This window comes from Podarcis pityusensis (assembly GCF_964106645.2).
Source record: "Podarcis pityusensis genome assembly, chromosome: 3".
NCBI classification, from domain to species: domain Eukaryota; kingdom Metazoa; phylum Chordata; class Lepidosauria; order Squamata; family Lacertidae; genus Podarcis; species Podarcis pityusensis.
Window position 1 is genome coordinate 24,381,495 of NC_138026.1, and position 16,889 is coordinate 24,398,383.

General features: G+C 46.3%; 1 long non-coding RNA gene across 1 annotated transcript in view; it reads left to right on the plus strand.

Annotated features, from left to right (window-relative positions):
• The first annotated feature begins 7,292 nt into the window (after positions 1 to 7,292).
• Positions 7,293 to 16,889, plus strand: part of LOC308473745 — a 396,145-nt gene continuing 386,548 nt past the window's right edge. The window contains exon 1 of the long non-coding RNA XR_013984275.1: positions 7,293 to 7,343. This is a non-coding gene — a long non-coding RNA (uncharacterized lncRNA). The remainder of the gene's footprint in view (positions 7,344 to 16,889) is intronic.

Consider the following 16,889-nt stretch of genomic DNA (forward strand, 5'->3'; position numbering starts at 1 on the left):
TGGCACCCACCTGAGAGGTGCAGGAACTGAGTTCCTGTGAGTTTCAGCTGAGAAAAGCCATGAGTTGTACCTTGGTGTATGTTAAACCCAAGTGTAGTGGGGGCCACCCTCCCGGCATCAGCTTTACTGCTGCTCATATGGTAAAAGGTAAAAGACCCCTGGATGATTAAGTCCAGTCAAAGTCGACTATGGGGCTGAAGCGCTCATCTGGCTTTCAGGCCGAGGGAGCCGGCATTTGGGTCATGTGGGCCAGCATGTGGCCAGCATGACTAAACTGCTTCTGGCACAACGGAACACCGTGACGGAAACCAGATTGTATGGAAACGCTATTTACTCATATGAACAAGGATGGGCTTGGTGCAATGTTGGGGCCTTGTAGTTGCTGTATCAGCACTCTAGCAATGGCAACCTCATTGGTGCAACCATAACAATAATAATAATAATTTATAATAATTTATTATTTGTACCCCGCCCATCTGACTGGGTCTCCCCAGCCACTCTGGGCAGCTTCCAACAAAGATTAAAAATACATTAAAATGTCACACATTAAAAACTTCCCTGAACAGGGCTGCCTTCCAATGTCTTCTAAATGACAGGTAGTTGTTTATTTCCTTGACATCTGATGGGAGGGTGTTCCACAGGGCGGGTGCCACTACCGAGAAGGTCCTCTGCCTGGTTCTCTGTAGCCTTGCTTCTCACAGTGAGGGAACTGCCAGAAGGCCCTCGGCGCTGGACCTCAGTGTCTGGGCAGAATGATAGAGGTGGAGATGCTCCTTCAGGTATACTGGGCTGAGGCCGTTTAGGGCTTTAAAGGTCAGCACCAACACTTTGAATTGTGCTCGGAAACGTACCATGCAGCTCCAACCTTGCTATTGCTCTGCTTCAGCCTGTTGAAGATGCGGCAGTGACCCCAGAGTCAGGCAGCCAGATCCACCCCAGCTCCACATATGCTGCTGCTGGAGACATGCCTTAGATATCAGGTTACCAGCCCAGCATCCTTAGATGGAGTGATCTTTGCACCAACCACCCTTCCATTTTCTGTATTTACCAGGCACTTAAACAAAAGGAGCTCCCGAGGCAATGCAATGACTCACAAGGAAGTCAGTTTAGCTACAGTGAATTAAAGCCTCATAATAAGTCCATTGAACTGTGATGACAGCTGCAGCTGAAAAGTGTTATAACATGTGTGCCCAGAGAGCCGCTGCAAAACAGGGCAGGAGGAGAAAGGAATGAAAACACAAGTCTTAGGGAGTCAAGGCAGGTTAAAGTTTCAATGGCAAGAAAGAGAAGCAATGCGGAATAAAGGGAATGAGAGAATATGTGAGGCAGAGTGAGTGGTTTGTTTAGACCAGTGTTTCCCAAACTTGGGTCTCCAGCTGGGTCTCCAGTTCCCATCCCCCCTCACCACTGGTCTTCCTAGCTAGGGATGGTGGGAGTTGTAGTCCTGAAACAGCTGGAGACCCAAAGTTTAGGAAAAACTGGTTTAGGCCAATAATAGGGGATCTGTCCTCTCCCCTCTTTTGCTAGTGATTCAGATCTTGAGGTGATGAGCTAAAAGCGTAAGAATCGCATTGCTGCATCAGATGAAAGGCCCATCAAATCCAGCATTCTGTTCTCCCAGTGGCCAATCAGATGTCCACAGGAAGCAAACAGGCAGGACATGGTTGCAACAGCCCTCTCCCAACTGGTGAGCCCTAGCAACTGGTATTTAGAGACATACTGTATCCAACAGTGCAGGGTTTCCCAAACATGGGTCTCCAGATGTTGTTGGACTACTAGCATCCCTAGCTTGCAGGACCAGTGTCAGGGATGAAGGGCCAAAAACAGCTGGAGACTCAAGTTTGGGAAACCTTGCAACGGTGGAAGTGGAACAATAGCCATCATGGCTAGTAGCCACTCTTCCTCTATGAATTTGTCTCTAACCTTCTTTTAATTCCATCGGAGTTGGCGGCCATGACTACCTATTGTCAGAGCAAGTTGCGTAGTTTAACTACATGCTGCGTGAAGGGAGTCCTTTCTTTCACCTGACCTGAATCTTCGAACGTTCAGCTTCCTTGATGTCTGTCCCTGGGTTCTAGAATCACAAGAGAGGAAGGGAAAGGAAAAAAAATTCTCTTTCTGTTTCCTCTGCTTTTAAATCAGTGGCTGACTGAAGTCAGAGAAAGGGTTTCCCACTTGAAAGATTCAGCTGCAACTCTACTCAGCCTGGATAGCTCAGTTGGTTTGAGTGTGGTGCTGATAATGTCAAGGTCGCGGGTTCGATTCCTGTATGAGATAGCATTGCAGGGGGTTGGACTAGATGGCTCTCAAGGTCCCTTCCAACTCTATGATTCTACTAGCTATGATGGCTTATGTACACTGCCTCCAATATCAGAGGCGGTATGCTCTTATATTCTTCTGCATGAGTCCATTCAGACATAAGCCTGAGTCCCTTCGGGTTCAAAGGGACTTGTTCCTAGGTAAGCGAGTTTAGGATCACAGCCTTAGGCAGTATATTAACCTGCCAATTTCTTTCCTTCTCTTGGAGACACCCCTGAATTTTATAACACCTTCACAGGAGGTGTGGAGTTGCGGTGATAGGAGAAGCTCCCTCTGCTGAAACGCTTCTTTCCTCCCAAAAAATTATCCTGAGAAGCCAGGAGCTCTTTTCCATGCCAAAACCGGCAGCGACATTTAGCAGAAAGAAACGCTGAGCCTTCAAAGCAGCCAGAAAACCTTCTGACAAATTGTTAGCATACTCCTCTACTAGGGAAAAAAAGTTCATCTTGTGCCCCTTAACCCGCTATCCTTTTTTAAAAAATCCTTACATCAGTAAGGCAATGACTCAGTGACAATGAAGAGTACATGCTGCTTAATTTGAGGCCAGCTGACCTTTGCAAGTGAATACCTCGTCGGCTAGGAAAGTGGGAAAATGTAGCTTTAAAAAGGCCAGCAGCGCCATTATGTTGGAGGCATATCAGCAGCGCAACAGGAAGACAAGCCTATTGAACTGATACCCTTATCTCATTTAGAAAAGCCCTCCTCTTAAAAGAGGAATTCTAGCAAGAGGGAGAGAGTTCCCTGCCCACCCCCATAGGAATATCTGCTGAATTAATTGCCCTGTTTGTTGGACTTCAGCAAAATGCAGCTCCCCACTCAGGCTGCAGCAAGGGCTAAGTGGTTCTGATAACAAGCTGTTTCTCCCTCACTTCCTATCACCCCGGTGCTTGCATGAAGAAAGCCAGAAATAGCATTACATCTGGAAATTCCTGAACGAATCATTGGATTAATTCCCTAGAGGAGCCTGGTACGACACCTCCAGTCTGTCTGCTAGCACATGGTGAATCAATATATCCTGCTATTGCCATCAGCAAAATTTCTGTTATTCACATAATTAGCTTTTACACTGCAAACAAGTTTTTAAAAAGATTCCTTTGAAAGTGAGATGCTTAAAATAGCTGGATTTGCACTCCCATCATCTGGCCAAATTGAGTATCTCTGTACAGTTGAAAAGTAGACGGTTAACAGGTAAATCGGATTGGTTATAATCAATGACATTATTTCCAAGGGTTGCTGTGCAGAGAATTGCATAGATGTAAAAAGATTTTCTTCAACATTTGGCTTTTTTTGTTTTTGTTTGCTAACCCAAACCACAGTCAGTTGTGACACCAACAAAACCCCTTCCCAGTTTCCAGTAAGTTAACATCACTTTCCTAGTTCAGGGGGTGTTGATTTCAGTCAGGTAAGCCACTGTTTCCTGTGATGACCTCTACACCCAGTCACACACACACATTCAAATGTCCTTGCTGCCAAGCCTTGACTACCCTTCAGAAGGCTGAAAATCAGGAAGATGTTAAGCTGCAGTGCTGTATCCACTTGGAGAAATGCCCTTGAACCATTGTATCGTATTGTGTTGTTCGCAAATCAGAGGAATATGACAATTAACTGTTGTGTTAAGCTGCTGAGTCCTCTTTCTCCTTCCTAGTTGGCTACTATGGTGCAGTTTTCTTGTTTTTCTCTGTGTCAAGAGCACTAGTTTTGAGCTACCAGATGGAGCAATTTAAATAGTCTAACAGGGGAGCCTGCTGAAAGTACCCAGGCCCATAATTAACCTCGTTAGAGGAGGGGGGAAGCATTGTCCCCTTCCATTCCTTATAAAAACATCCACTATCCCATTGCCAAGTAGGAACAATGCTTAATTGTTTGATTTTGCCTTTCACAGTATATTTGCCTCGATCCAAAGCACACCTGTGCTGACGGAGATGAATCGACTTTGGTGGGTCATGCCAGCACAAGCTGCTAGGACTGCCATGTGTGTGTGTGCTTATAAAGCAGTTACAGCATCTGGTTATTCTTTTTCCAATAGCAAAGCCTAAGTGTATGGCAAAAGGGCGGCAGTTGAGTCAAGCAATTGAAATTAGTCAACTGTAGCTTTGTGATTATGTTAAATTAAAGGGAAGCCAAAACCCAATATGTCTTTTATTACAGCCTGGAGCTAGTTTACTTCAGATTATGAAGGCGTGCAAAGGAGGCAGCCTGTCATTTTGGAACTTGCTAGAACTCTTTGCCACATAGGCCTCCCCTGAGGTGGCAAACCAGCATCTGGGCAATACAACTCCAGACTGCAGGTAAATTCTCCTACATACGAAAACAAAAGAAAAGCAAAAACAAACCTTACTAAGGCACCCATGAGACAAAATGAGGCAATCACCTCAGGCAGCAGGATCCTCAGGAGCTGCAGATCAGAGTGGAGGTCTTTATTCCCCATTTGTTCCTGGTGTCGCTCTTCGCTCCCCACTTCTTCCCTGGAGGGGAAGGGGGCGCCATTTTGTGGTTCGCCTCAGGTGCCAAAATGTCTTTGGCCCAGCCCTGAACCTTACATATAAAACAAACTAACAGATTGCAAGCAGGAGGCGGGGGCAGGGAGAGCTCAGTAGCCTTTCCCCTCAAACACTAGTTTCCTCTTACAATGTGATAAAGGTAAAGGTAAAGGGACCCCTGACCATTAGATCCAGTCGTGGCCGACTCTGGGGTTGCAGCGCTCATCTCACTTTATTGGCCGAGGGAGCCGGTGTACAGCTTCCGGGTCATGTGGCCAGCATGACTAAGCCGCTTCTGGCGAACCAGAGCAGCGCACAGAAATGCCGTTTACCTTCCCGCTGGAGCAGTACCTACTGTATTTTTTGTTCCATAAGACGCACCTTTTCCCTCTTAAAATCTAAGCGGAAATGTCTGTGCGTCTCATGGAGCGAATGTGTGGTCCCTGGGGCTGGGTGGGGGGAACCCGGGCTTCCCTAGCCAGCCACGACAAGCTCTGGGAGCAGTGGGAAGGCTGCGTGCCGGTGAGGGGCTGGCAGTGAGGGAAGCTCAGCTGAAGCCTGGAGAGCAAGAGGGGTTGGTGCGCACCGACCCCTCTCGCTCTCCAGGCTTCAAAGATAGCTGCCTGAAGCCTCCGGAGCTCAGCGGGAGCTCCAGCTGTGCTCCGGAGGCTTCAGGTTCCTTTCGCAGAAGGGTAGGTGCCCCTTCAGCTAAGGCGCAGTGCCCCTTCAGCTAAACGGGAGGAGAAATGGAAGGGGCTCCGTTTCTCCTGCCGCTTCGATGAAAGGGTGCTGCGCAGAGAGGGGGAGATTTTTTTTTCTTGTTCTCCCCCTATAAAACAAGGTGCGTCCTATGTTCGAGTGCATCCTATAGAGCGAAAAATACGGTATTTATCTACTTGCACTTTGCCGCCTTTGACCAATCTGTCTTCCTGCCATCTATAGTAAGCCGGAGTGTATTTTTGCTCCAACAGCGAGGAGGAGAGGAGTGGGGTGAAGGAACCAAAAGATCTGTGAAGCAGTAAAAGCAGTCTACAGTGGTACCTTGGGTTAGGAACTTAATTTGTTCCAGAGGTTCGTTCTTAACCTGAAACTGTTCTTAACCTGAGGTACCACTTTAGCTAATGGGGCCTCCTGCCGCGCGATTTCTGTTCTCATCCTGAAGCAAAGTTCTTAACCCGAGGCACTATTTCTGGGTTAGCAGAGTCTGTAACCTGAAGCGTATGTAACCTGAAGCGTATGCAACCCGAGGTACCACTGTACTGCGTATTCTTTTGTTGACACAGAGGCTTTTGGAAAAAAAACCATTCGTGTTTTAAGAACTGGTGAGCTTTCATGCATAGACATAAACTACTGGCTGCTTACAACCAGACTGAGGGAAAGTCTTATTCCAAAGTCAATGATGTCCACAACTCTGGTCCTTATGGACACATCCTGGCATTGATTTTTCAGTCAAGGCTTATGCCTGGCAGTTACAAATGGATCAAGTGAGAAAGGGAAGGTCGGAGGTTTCTGTAACCGTTTCCACTTGTGATTTGTTGCAGTTTCTTGGTCTGAGTTGCATACGACAGTGCCTGACAGAATCAGAAAACCATTACCAAACTATAAAAATGGGATGCATTGCTCCTTGGAGAACTAATGGATGTCCATAGAGCAGTGAGCAATTGCCCTTGATATGGGCCGTGCAGTGTGTGTTCTGTGATTAGAGACACTGTTCAGAACTGGCAACGCGGGTGAAAGAAACTGGCTACCTAGTCTGTCTCCACTAATGCCAGTGCTACACAGCACAAAAATCCATGTTTGAAGGTCCTGCTTGTGTGCTTTCCACAGGCATCTGGTGGACTGTTGGGAAAATAGGATGCTGGACTAGATGGGACATTGGCCTGATTCACCAGACTCCTGCATTCTTACATGCCTAGAACTGGTAATTCCAAAGTTTTAGCATTTGGGGCTTAATACCCTGAGCTCTGGAAGGACAGATCCTGAAGCTGAGGCGCCAGTGCTTTGGCCACTTCATGAGAAGAGAAAACTCCCTGGAAAAGACCCTGATGTTGGGAAAGATGGAGGGCACAAGGAGAAGGAGACGACAGAGGACGAGATGGCTGGACAGTGTTCTTGAAGCTACCAGCATGAGTTTGACCAAACTGCGGGAGGCAGTGGAAGACAGGAGTGCCTGCCGTGCCCAGGTCCATGGGGTCACGAAGAGTCGGACACGACTAAACAACAACAACAAAACAACCCTGAGCTCCTTGAATTCATAAAGACCTTGAGCCATTGTATACAGCACTGTGCACGGCACATAATCTGAAATCCCCCAAACAACCTAAACAGCAGTGTGTGTGGTTTCAGTGAAGCCTCTCACAGGCTAACAATAATTTTGCAATATCTATTTGTTTGCAGGTATACAGTTGAGCAGGAGGGAAACAGACACATGCTCAGACCGAACAGTGTGATTGTTTAACATAACACTAATTCCCCCCCCCAAAAAAGGGACGCGGGTGGCGCTGTGGGTAAAAGCCTCAGCGCCTAGGACTTGCCGATCGAAAGGTCGGCGGTTCGAATCCCCGCGGCAGGGTGCGCTTCCGTCACTCGGTCCCAGCGCCTGCCAACCTAACAGTTCGAAAGCACCTTCAGGTGCAAGTAGATAAATAGGGACCGCTTACCAGCGGGAAGGTAAACGGCGTTCCGTGTGCTGCACTGGCTCACCAGATGCAGCTTGTCACGCTGGCCACGGGACCCGGAAGTGTCTGCAGACAGCGCTGGCTCCCGGCCTCTAGAGTGAGATGAGCGCACAACCCTAGAGTCTGGCAAGACTGGCCCGTACGGGCAGGGGTACCTTTACCTTTATAATTTCCCCAAAGCAACAGAACATTGGGGCCCTCCAAGCATGGCTCCTTCTTGCCAGCCACCTGTGATCTGACTGGCTACGTTCAGCCAAATCTGTCATCCCTTCAAGTATTGTGTTGTTTTGCATCACAAACACTGCATTTTATGCCACCACCCACAAACGTTTACTGATGCATCAAATCAAGGTTAGCTTCCCGCTCCCTCCGTCCAACTCTCCCAACTTTATTTTACCCCTCCAAACCTGTGCCAAAGTTTTGTGTGAGTCCTGCGCCACAAGCTCAAGGGTGTGCAAGAGAAATATACAGTGGCTGGCCCTAGCAAACTCCCAGAATCCAACATTATCATATCACTTCCAAATTTACACACAAAAAGAGTATGCTAGTTTTGTGCAGTTTCGTGTCAGAAACACTGGTTTTGTGATGCCGTCCCCATTTCTGCATGGCGAGTTATGAAGCCAGAATCCCTCTGAGGGAAGGATCCTCCGCAACTACTTCTAACATATTGTCTGCCTTCACTGACCGAACAATTGCGGCAACTGCAATTCTGTTTCACACTTAGCAAGGGATAACTATAGTATTGCACAGAGCCAGAATCCATTTTGTGTCGCTGCCTTCGCATGCCCATTTGCAGGCAGGAGAGGGAGTGTAACCTGTAACTGTGGGAGATCCCAGAATACCCGTCAGATTCTTTAATTAGTCACTGTTTACCCTGGATCACCTTTCATTTTAATTTTGGTAGTAGAAGAATGCAAGGTGTGAGTTCCCATGTGAATGAAATAAATAAGGCACCTATCACATCGCCAGCCTGGGGCTGCAACCACTTATATACTTTATTCTGTGGAGTGTGGGGCCTCTTTAGGCTTTGAAGCCTGGAAACCCAATTATGACTTCAGGGGAACTGTGTGCCCATGCTAGATTTATAAAAGCGGCATTTGAAAAAGCTAAACCTTCAATACCTATCTACATCTAAAAGTAGCTTCTGAATAGTAGGGTGCAAAGTTCACCTTCTTCTTCTTCTTCTTCTTCTTCTTCTTCTTCTTCTTCTTCTTCTTCTTCTTCTCATCATCATCATCATCATTATTATTTTCTACATATTGCTAGGGAGAGGGATGGGCACCCGGTTGGCTCTGCCAGGGCATTTTCACCACACCTCACTGCCGCCTCCCCTTTTTACCTCCTAGTAAGAAGCAGCAACATGGTCAGGTGAGTGCTGCCCCCCACCCTGCTGACTGCTAATGCTTAGAACTCAATTAGAGTTCTTTGTTAGATCCTCGCCAAACCTGTGCCAAAGTTTTGTGCGGCAAACCTCAAGGTTTGCAATTACAGTAATGGAGCTTTGCCTTAGCTCTCCACATTCAAGAGAAGGGACATTTGTTTAGAGAGCTCCTGCTCCTGATTAGGATTATAAGTATTAGATATTTATATGTCTGCAGAGTACCCTAAGCAAATAAAGGCAGGTCCTCCCTGACCTGAGGAATTTGCAACCTAAATCCAGCATGTCAGTTTGTGCATTCTTCTTTTAAAGGTACGGTCCATAAGAGTCTATCCCAGCATGTCTTTAAACCATTTATTTAATGATTGTAACAGGGGTTCAATGCTTAACTTATCAAGAAAGGTACCTTAAGCATGTCCCTGAGTCTGGATAAAATGCAATTATTAATAAAATAGCTGCCATTGTATAGTTTGGGTGCAGCAGTTAAAAGCAAAGTCATTGCAGCCTCTCATACTCAAGATGCAATGCCACACAAGTTGTTTTCGGCCAAATTCTTTCTCTTCAAGACATCTTGTATGCGACATGTGTGTGGTTTTTTTTGGGGGGGGGGGAGTTTTGAGGCTTGATAACCTCACTCACCTTGGAACACTCTGCAATTATCATGTTTCATTTTGCTGCAACATGGTGGCTATTTTGTGTTTGTTTTCCTTGCTTGTTTCAGGATTACAGAAGCTGGAGTTAAAAGTGTAACCTCTTTGAGATCCCACAGTATGGTGGGACATGGCAAGAAAAGGACCTCTGTGATCCTTTACATCCCAGTCCTCTCCCTCCCTCTCTTTGTGGGGAGTGATAACTTGTTTCTTGGCGGCTTGCACTTTTGTTTTCTCAGCCTGTCATTTGCTTTAATTCCACTCGCACCACTGAAATGTAGTCTCTCCATCTAACTGATGCATAAAAGGGATTCATAAACATGATGGCGTGATCTACTTTCAGACACATGTTCTTAATTTCAGCTTAGGGCTGTGGGAGGGGTTCAGCGGATGAGACCCATCAGCAGAAGCCCTGAGCGAGGACTTCCACTTGGGCAATGGGGCTTTACCCCCTCCCCACAACCGGCTGTTGTGGGGCAGTTAAGAGAGAACCCACAAAGAGCACACAGGGGGAGGAAATGGTAGGTACCGGTAGTTCCATGTGGCAAGCTGCAATGCTTGTGCAGATGGAACCTTTGCCATAGCAAGACATTGAATGTCATCCTCTGTGTTTGTGTGTGTGTGTGTGTGTGTGTGTGTGTGTGTGAGAGAGAGAGAGAGAGAGAGAGAGAGAGATTCTCTTAGATTAAAGGCTTCACCAGGGTCCCCAAGGGCCCCATGTAAGATGACGACTACAAGATGCACTTCCTCAGATACCATTGTGACTGCTGCACTGGGATATGACAAATAGATACCGCTGTGGCAGCAAGGTAAACGGCATTTCCGTGCACCCTGACACTTGTCACTGTGTCCTGTTGTGCCAGAAGTGGCTTAGTCATGCTGGCCACATGACCCAGAAACCTGTCTGTGGACAAACGCTGGCTCCCTCGGCCTGAAAGCGAGGTGAGCGCCGCACCCTATAGTTACCTTTGACTGGACTTAATAGTCCAGGGGTCCTTTACCTTACATTTTACCTATATGGAGTGGGAGGAATAAGGCAATTCTCAGGTACTCTTGCCCTGAGTTTTTAAGAGATTTATAGACCTTCACTAAAACCTTAAGCATGACTGCCGGGCAGCCAGTGTTCTATTTAACTAGGCTAAAACAATAGATCCATTTAATTGTTTAGAACAATAGTGACTCACATTGTTGGCCAGTAATGCAAATACTCATCAGGAATAAGCAGGTAGTTTGAAACATGGTGTGAGGCTGGTAAATGGCTTTTTCGCCCTCCCTAAATGGCACTAATTCCTGCAACTACCCAAGATGCGCTGTTTATCAGTGAACTGTGGGGAGCTGAATTAAGTAGCTGTGTAATAAGTATGCATGGCACATTGCCATTCCCTTTTAGGAAACTTTGCATTGGGGTTTGCCACCCATTAACCAAACAGGAGATACTGTTGACTTTTGTACCGTTGAATATTTCTACTCTGGGACATTGCCTATTATTGAGGGAGCTAGCCCTCCTTCTGCCTAGATAAGAACTCCTTACTACTGCAACCTCGCAGTCCATTTCCTGCAGCCCCATTGCACAGGACCAGCCTACAAGCGCGTGGCACTTATCTTGAGGCTGACAGCGTGGATTAAAATATGTCTGGAACAAAAGTGGTTAAGCCAGGCTATGTTCCCAGTTCCCAGTTCCCAGTTTGGAAGCCTGCAGACATGACCTTCATTTAAGCACAGAGAGAGAGAGAGAGAGAGAGAGAGAGAGAGAGAGAAGCGAATAACTTTTCTCCACCATATAATACCCTTATAAGGCTGTATCATTTCTTGTGAAATGAAATCACGCTGCAGTCCTTTCCCCAATGCAAAAGGCAGCAGGAATTCAGCACTGTACAAATGCACTGGTGGAGACAACCCAATGCATCTGCCAGTGTGTTTGTACCTTCCCAATAGTGGTAATAGTAATAATAATAATAATAATAATAATAATAATAATAATAATTTATACCCCGCCCTCCCCAGCCAAAACTGGGCTCAGAGAGGCTAACATCAAATGTATAACACATTAACATAAAATCAGGCAATTAGTTAAAATACATCCTAAAATCAGATCAGGATCAGAATAAAATCCAATCAGATGGCAACCCGCAGATTAGGGCTGGGGACCTTAAATGCTCACCAAGCCCAACTGTTTGTGCTGAACTTAAATGAGCCTGTGAGAAAAATTGGGAGGCCACTTTCATGCAAGTTCTTATGAAAGGGGAGAGGGAGTCAGACTGAACCCCGACCAAAGGCCTGGCGGAACAGCTCCGTCTTGCAGGCCCTGTGGAAAATGTCCCGCAGGGCCCTGGTCTCTTGTGAGAGAGTGTTCCACCAGGCCGGGGCCAAGGCTGAAAAGGCCTTAGCCCTGGTCAAGGCCAGTCTAATCTCCTTGAAGCTTAGGACCTCCAAAATGTTATTATTTGCGGACTGTAAGGTCCTCCGTGGGGCATACCAGGAGAGGCGGTCCTGTAGGTATGAGGGTCCTAGGCATATATTCTGTTTTATATATTACAAACTATTGTGTCTTTTTATATATATAAAAAGGACAGATTGGGTGGAAGGGTTAAATGGACAGATTTGGGGCATTTTGTGGGAGATTATATACACCCATACACACAGTGGGGGACATGACACAGATTTTTCTGGTAGGTGGTTCCAAGTCAAGGTGCATAGTACCCAAAGTCAGTGAAGTTCTTCTGGCACCTGAGAAAGGAAATGCTACACCTCCCCAGCAGTGATACCAGCACCACTACAATAATTAAGGCAATGAGAGCAATCTGTATGAAAGTTGAAGATAATTGAATACCAGGCATGGAAAATTGCAATTTCCTTCCCCTTGTGGCTTCCCCTTTGGGTTTGCTCATGATAGCCATGCCTGCCTCACCCCTCTACTCCGCTATTTGTTGTGTGAGGCCGAAGAGGACACAGAGCAGGGGTCAGCAAACCTTTTCAGCAGGGGGCCGGTCCACTGTCCCTCAGACCTTGTGGGGGGCCGGACTATATTTTGAAAAAAAATAATTAACCAATTCCTTTGCCCCACAAATAACCCAGAGATGCATGTTAAATAAAAGGATACATTCTACTCATGTAAAAACACGCTGATTCCTGGACCGTCCGTGGGCCAGATTGAGAAGGCGATTGGGCTGGATCTGGCCCCAGGGTCTTAGTTTGCCTACCCATGACATAGAGTCATCTAAGTGGAAAGAAATCCAGCAGCAAAGCATTACAGTGTTGGTGTGAATCCTACTTTATGATCCTGATTGGTTCTGGCAGGATGGAAAACACAAACCGTATCAAATCTTTTTTCTTGACAGGATAGACTGGCTTTCGATAGAGAGAGAGAGAGTGTGTGTGTGACACAATACATTTTGTGCACCAATCTCCTCGCTCCACCAAGAGACCCACCGGGCCGCCTCAGGTGTAGCAATGACCTATTTAAATTGCAGCATTAAAATGGATGAGGGTGCTTTCCTTTTTATCTCCCCAAGTTTTTGACTTCTAAAAGAAGCGCAAGGAACATGCTAATTCCAGCAATGTTTGATCAAACTTTGGCAGTGGTGAGGATTTAAAGGAGACACTTAGCACTTTCAAACCACTGACAGAACAATGCTTTAATGTTTTGACCTTCACAATGTATTAAAAAGCGGGGGCGGGGGGCGGAGTGTAAATGAGTAAAGGTGCTACAGTCCTTTTTTATTTAATTGAAACAGCAGGGGAAGGGCCTCCCCCCCCCCCGCAAATACTCTGCTTAGCAAGCTTAGCAAGCACGCTGAAAACACTAAACACACGCTGAAAGCACTAAACACACTAAAAGGTTATAACTGAAGCATATTGGGAGAAGAGAGCAAAGGCGAGGAGATAGCCAACATGTATTACACTTTAAATGGCACCCAAAACCTCACCACTTATAGCGAGGATTTTGAATAATGCCTTATGAATAGCATTCATTTCGAGAGTAGCAGCCATTGACCTCTCTGCAAGTGAAATAAGAGCCTGTGTCCGTTGACGTGCATGGGAAAGAAAAAAGTCTGCAGCCTTGAAACTGGGTGGGTGAAGGGAAATGCCCACCCCATCAAGGGTCTTTGGCGATGGTGGCACTGTGGGCTTCCTGTTTCATAGACTCATATAGCGTAGTTGTAGTCTTGGAAGAGACCCTGAGGTAAGGTTACCAAAAACTTTTCGACGGATCTGGGGATACTTTTCAACTTCAACAGATTTTGTCAGTGGACTGATTTGTAAATCCAGGGACTGTCCCCGGGAAACGGGGACGTCTGGTAACCTTACCCTGAGGGTCATCCAGCCCAACCCCTCGTCTTGGGTGGCGAGGCTTTCTTCCCTGCCCCAGGTTGTTTTGTCCCTGGCATCAGGCCTGCAGTCTTTCACTTCATACATATCTCCAGCCACTCATTCAAAGCCTTCCCTGGGTCAGTACTACTTTTGGATGCTAATGGCGCATTTGAAAAACCACTTAAAGCAGGGGTTTTCAACCTTTTTCAGTCCACGGCTCCCTTGACCAACTACATTCTTTTTGCGGCACCCCTGTGGGGCTCAGGAGCCCAGTTATGTCACCCCTTGCTTGCAGAACTGACAGTCTCTCACCCTTTTTGAACACCCTCTCTTGTGAAGTGTACTCTCAGTTTCCTCTCCTCTCCCCTCTCCTTGGGAGTCCTGGTAGACTAGTTGGCTGGGCTCCCTCACCCACTTGCTTGCTTACTCCAAGGCTGCCTCAGCTCCTGGCAACCAGTATCCCCTGACCAGCCCCAAATGTACAATTTGCCTGGGGAGCTTGTAGCCAGGGCTGCTGCAACAAACAGCTGTACAAGTCTTTGGGAGCCAGAGACACGAGAGGGCATCAGAGGAGGGAGGGAAGGAAAGAGGGGTAGAGACCAGTGTTGCCCGTGGCACCCCTGACCATCATTCAGAGCCAGTGTGGTATAGTGGTTAAGAGCGGTAGACTCGTAATCTGGGGAACCAGGTTCGCGTCTCCGCTCCTCCACATGCAGCTGCTGGGTGACCTTGGGCTAGTCACACTTCTCTGAAGTCTCTCAGCCCCACTCACCTCACAGAGTGTTTGTTGTGAGGGAGGAAGGGAAAGGAGAATGTTAACCATTTTGAGACTCCTTCCGGCAGTGATAAAGTGGGATATCAAATCCAAACTCTTCTTCTTCAAGGCACCCCAGGGTGCCATGGCACACTGGTTGAAAACTACTGACTTAAAGTCTTCCCTGTTGTGCTCAGACATTTTTGTTTACCCTCTATTCAAGTTGAAGGAGGCAGTTGTGGGGAAGAGAATGCCAACCCTCAACAGGTACCCTTTGTGCATTTGCTTCCCCCATCAGCCAGTCTAGGAGTTGCAGAATATCCCTCCTTCCGTGCAAATCTACGGAGAGAGTATTTCTGTTTAAAGGTAAACAATCTGCTGCAGTCCCCCCCTAAATTGTCCACACTAACTTGCAGTTAGGTTTCAGAAATAGATCTTTCCCAGAATGATCTAGAGATACTTGAGATTGGATTTGGGACAATCTGCAGGCACAGCAGATTCTTCACCCCTGAGCAACGGCCCTTCCCCAAATAGGAACATCAAGCTTTCTCATCAACACAGGTGAACTTTGTCTGTAGACTGGAGCTACCACACCACCTCCCAGGTTCAGGGCTTGGGCAGGGCTTCCCAGAAACAACAGAAGACAACATATGACTCATGGGCATTTGATATAGTGCAAGGGAGGCTTCCAGACCTGCCAATGTCCCAGGCAGGTACACCTAAGGAAACTTAGATATCTCAAAGAAGGCGTCTTGTTATGATTTTGAAACAGGGAACTTGGCTTTGTGAGTTTATATCTTTTTATCAGTTGCTCAAGGCATAAGCAAGGCTACCGTTTTAATGTCTCCACAGCTGCTGGCAACCTAGGAAGACATTTCTGAAATGTGATTGCACTTTTCAGGTGGGTTGAGAGAGAAAGAATAAGCAACCCACAGCACCGCGACCCGAGGCACACCATAATTCTTTTGAAATGTTCTGCCAATTATTTTGAATTGCTTGATACAAAATGCCTCCTATTGACTGGAAGAGTTTAGTCTGTACAAGCTAAACCACTGGTAGAATATGTGATTATTATTTTTTAAATGCCTGGGAAGTTATACCACTTGCTGTTCTTTATTGTATGCATACACAAGCAGGTAGATTAGACATACCGTATTTTTCGCTCTATAAGACGCACCAGACCACAAGACGCACTTAGTTTTTGGAGGAGGAAAACAAGAAAAAAAATATTCTGAATCCCAGAAGCCAGAACAGCAAGAGGAATCGCTGTGCAGGGAAAGCAGCGATCCCTCTTGCTGTTCTGGCTTCTGGGATAGCTGCACAGCCTGCATTCACTCCATAAGACGCACACACATTTCCCCTTACTTTTTGGGAAGGAAAAAGTGAGTCTTATAGAGCAAAAAATACGGTAGATGTGCTTCCTAAATAATGCTTTGCACTGTTGTGGGACGGAGCTGTCTAGCAGAATATCAGCATTTCTAGACTTTTGGTGAGTTGAGATGAATAGGAGGAGTCGTGATTACCAATTCACACGCATCTTATTTTAACTTGTGGCGTATTTTGTACATTTTTATTTTATCACAAAGACTCAATCCACTTTGCTATTGGAAAAAGGACTGAAATAACACATGCACTGAATAATCTGAAATGTACGCTGAATTTAAGTTAAGGCACTGACACTACAAATTAACTGATAGTAGAATCATAGAACTTGGCAAGATCACTGGTCTACTTACTTTAGTGCCAACCTATGCCACATGACTGTGTTTGTTTCATGCATCAGGAATTGGACTATTTGATAGTCACAGCAGATAGCTATCTTATGTCAAAAATACAGCCTAGCACTTCAGGGGCAAAATTTTCATCCTTTCCCCAATTGTAATGTGCATGTGGGTTTTGGAAATGTCAGCAAAAGAGCCTTGGGCTAATTTATATTTCTTGCTTATATTTTACATGTCATCACCTTGGCTCCAGAAATTAAATAAGCAGTTGTGCTTTGGTCTTGCGATAACCCAGTCATCATTTTAAACTATTTATAGGTCACTTTCTCAATCTGTTCACTTCCTCTGGGCCTCAGTGTTTGAAACAATTAAAGATGTTTGAGGTGGCAGGAGACTTTTGCATTAGATGGCCAAGAAAATTCTCTCCCAGGAGTCTTGGTGGATGATTGCTGATTCCTCTATTTGCAATTCGCACAAATTTGAGTCTTTTTTGGCTAGAGCTTGTGTGTGTGCTTTGCTGGAGACTGGATTGTCCATATCTCTAGCATAACTGCCTCATTTGTAAGGTTACGATTTGTGCACCACCCAAAAAGAGGGG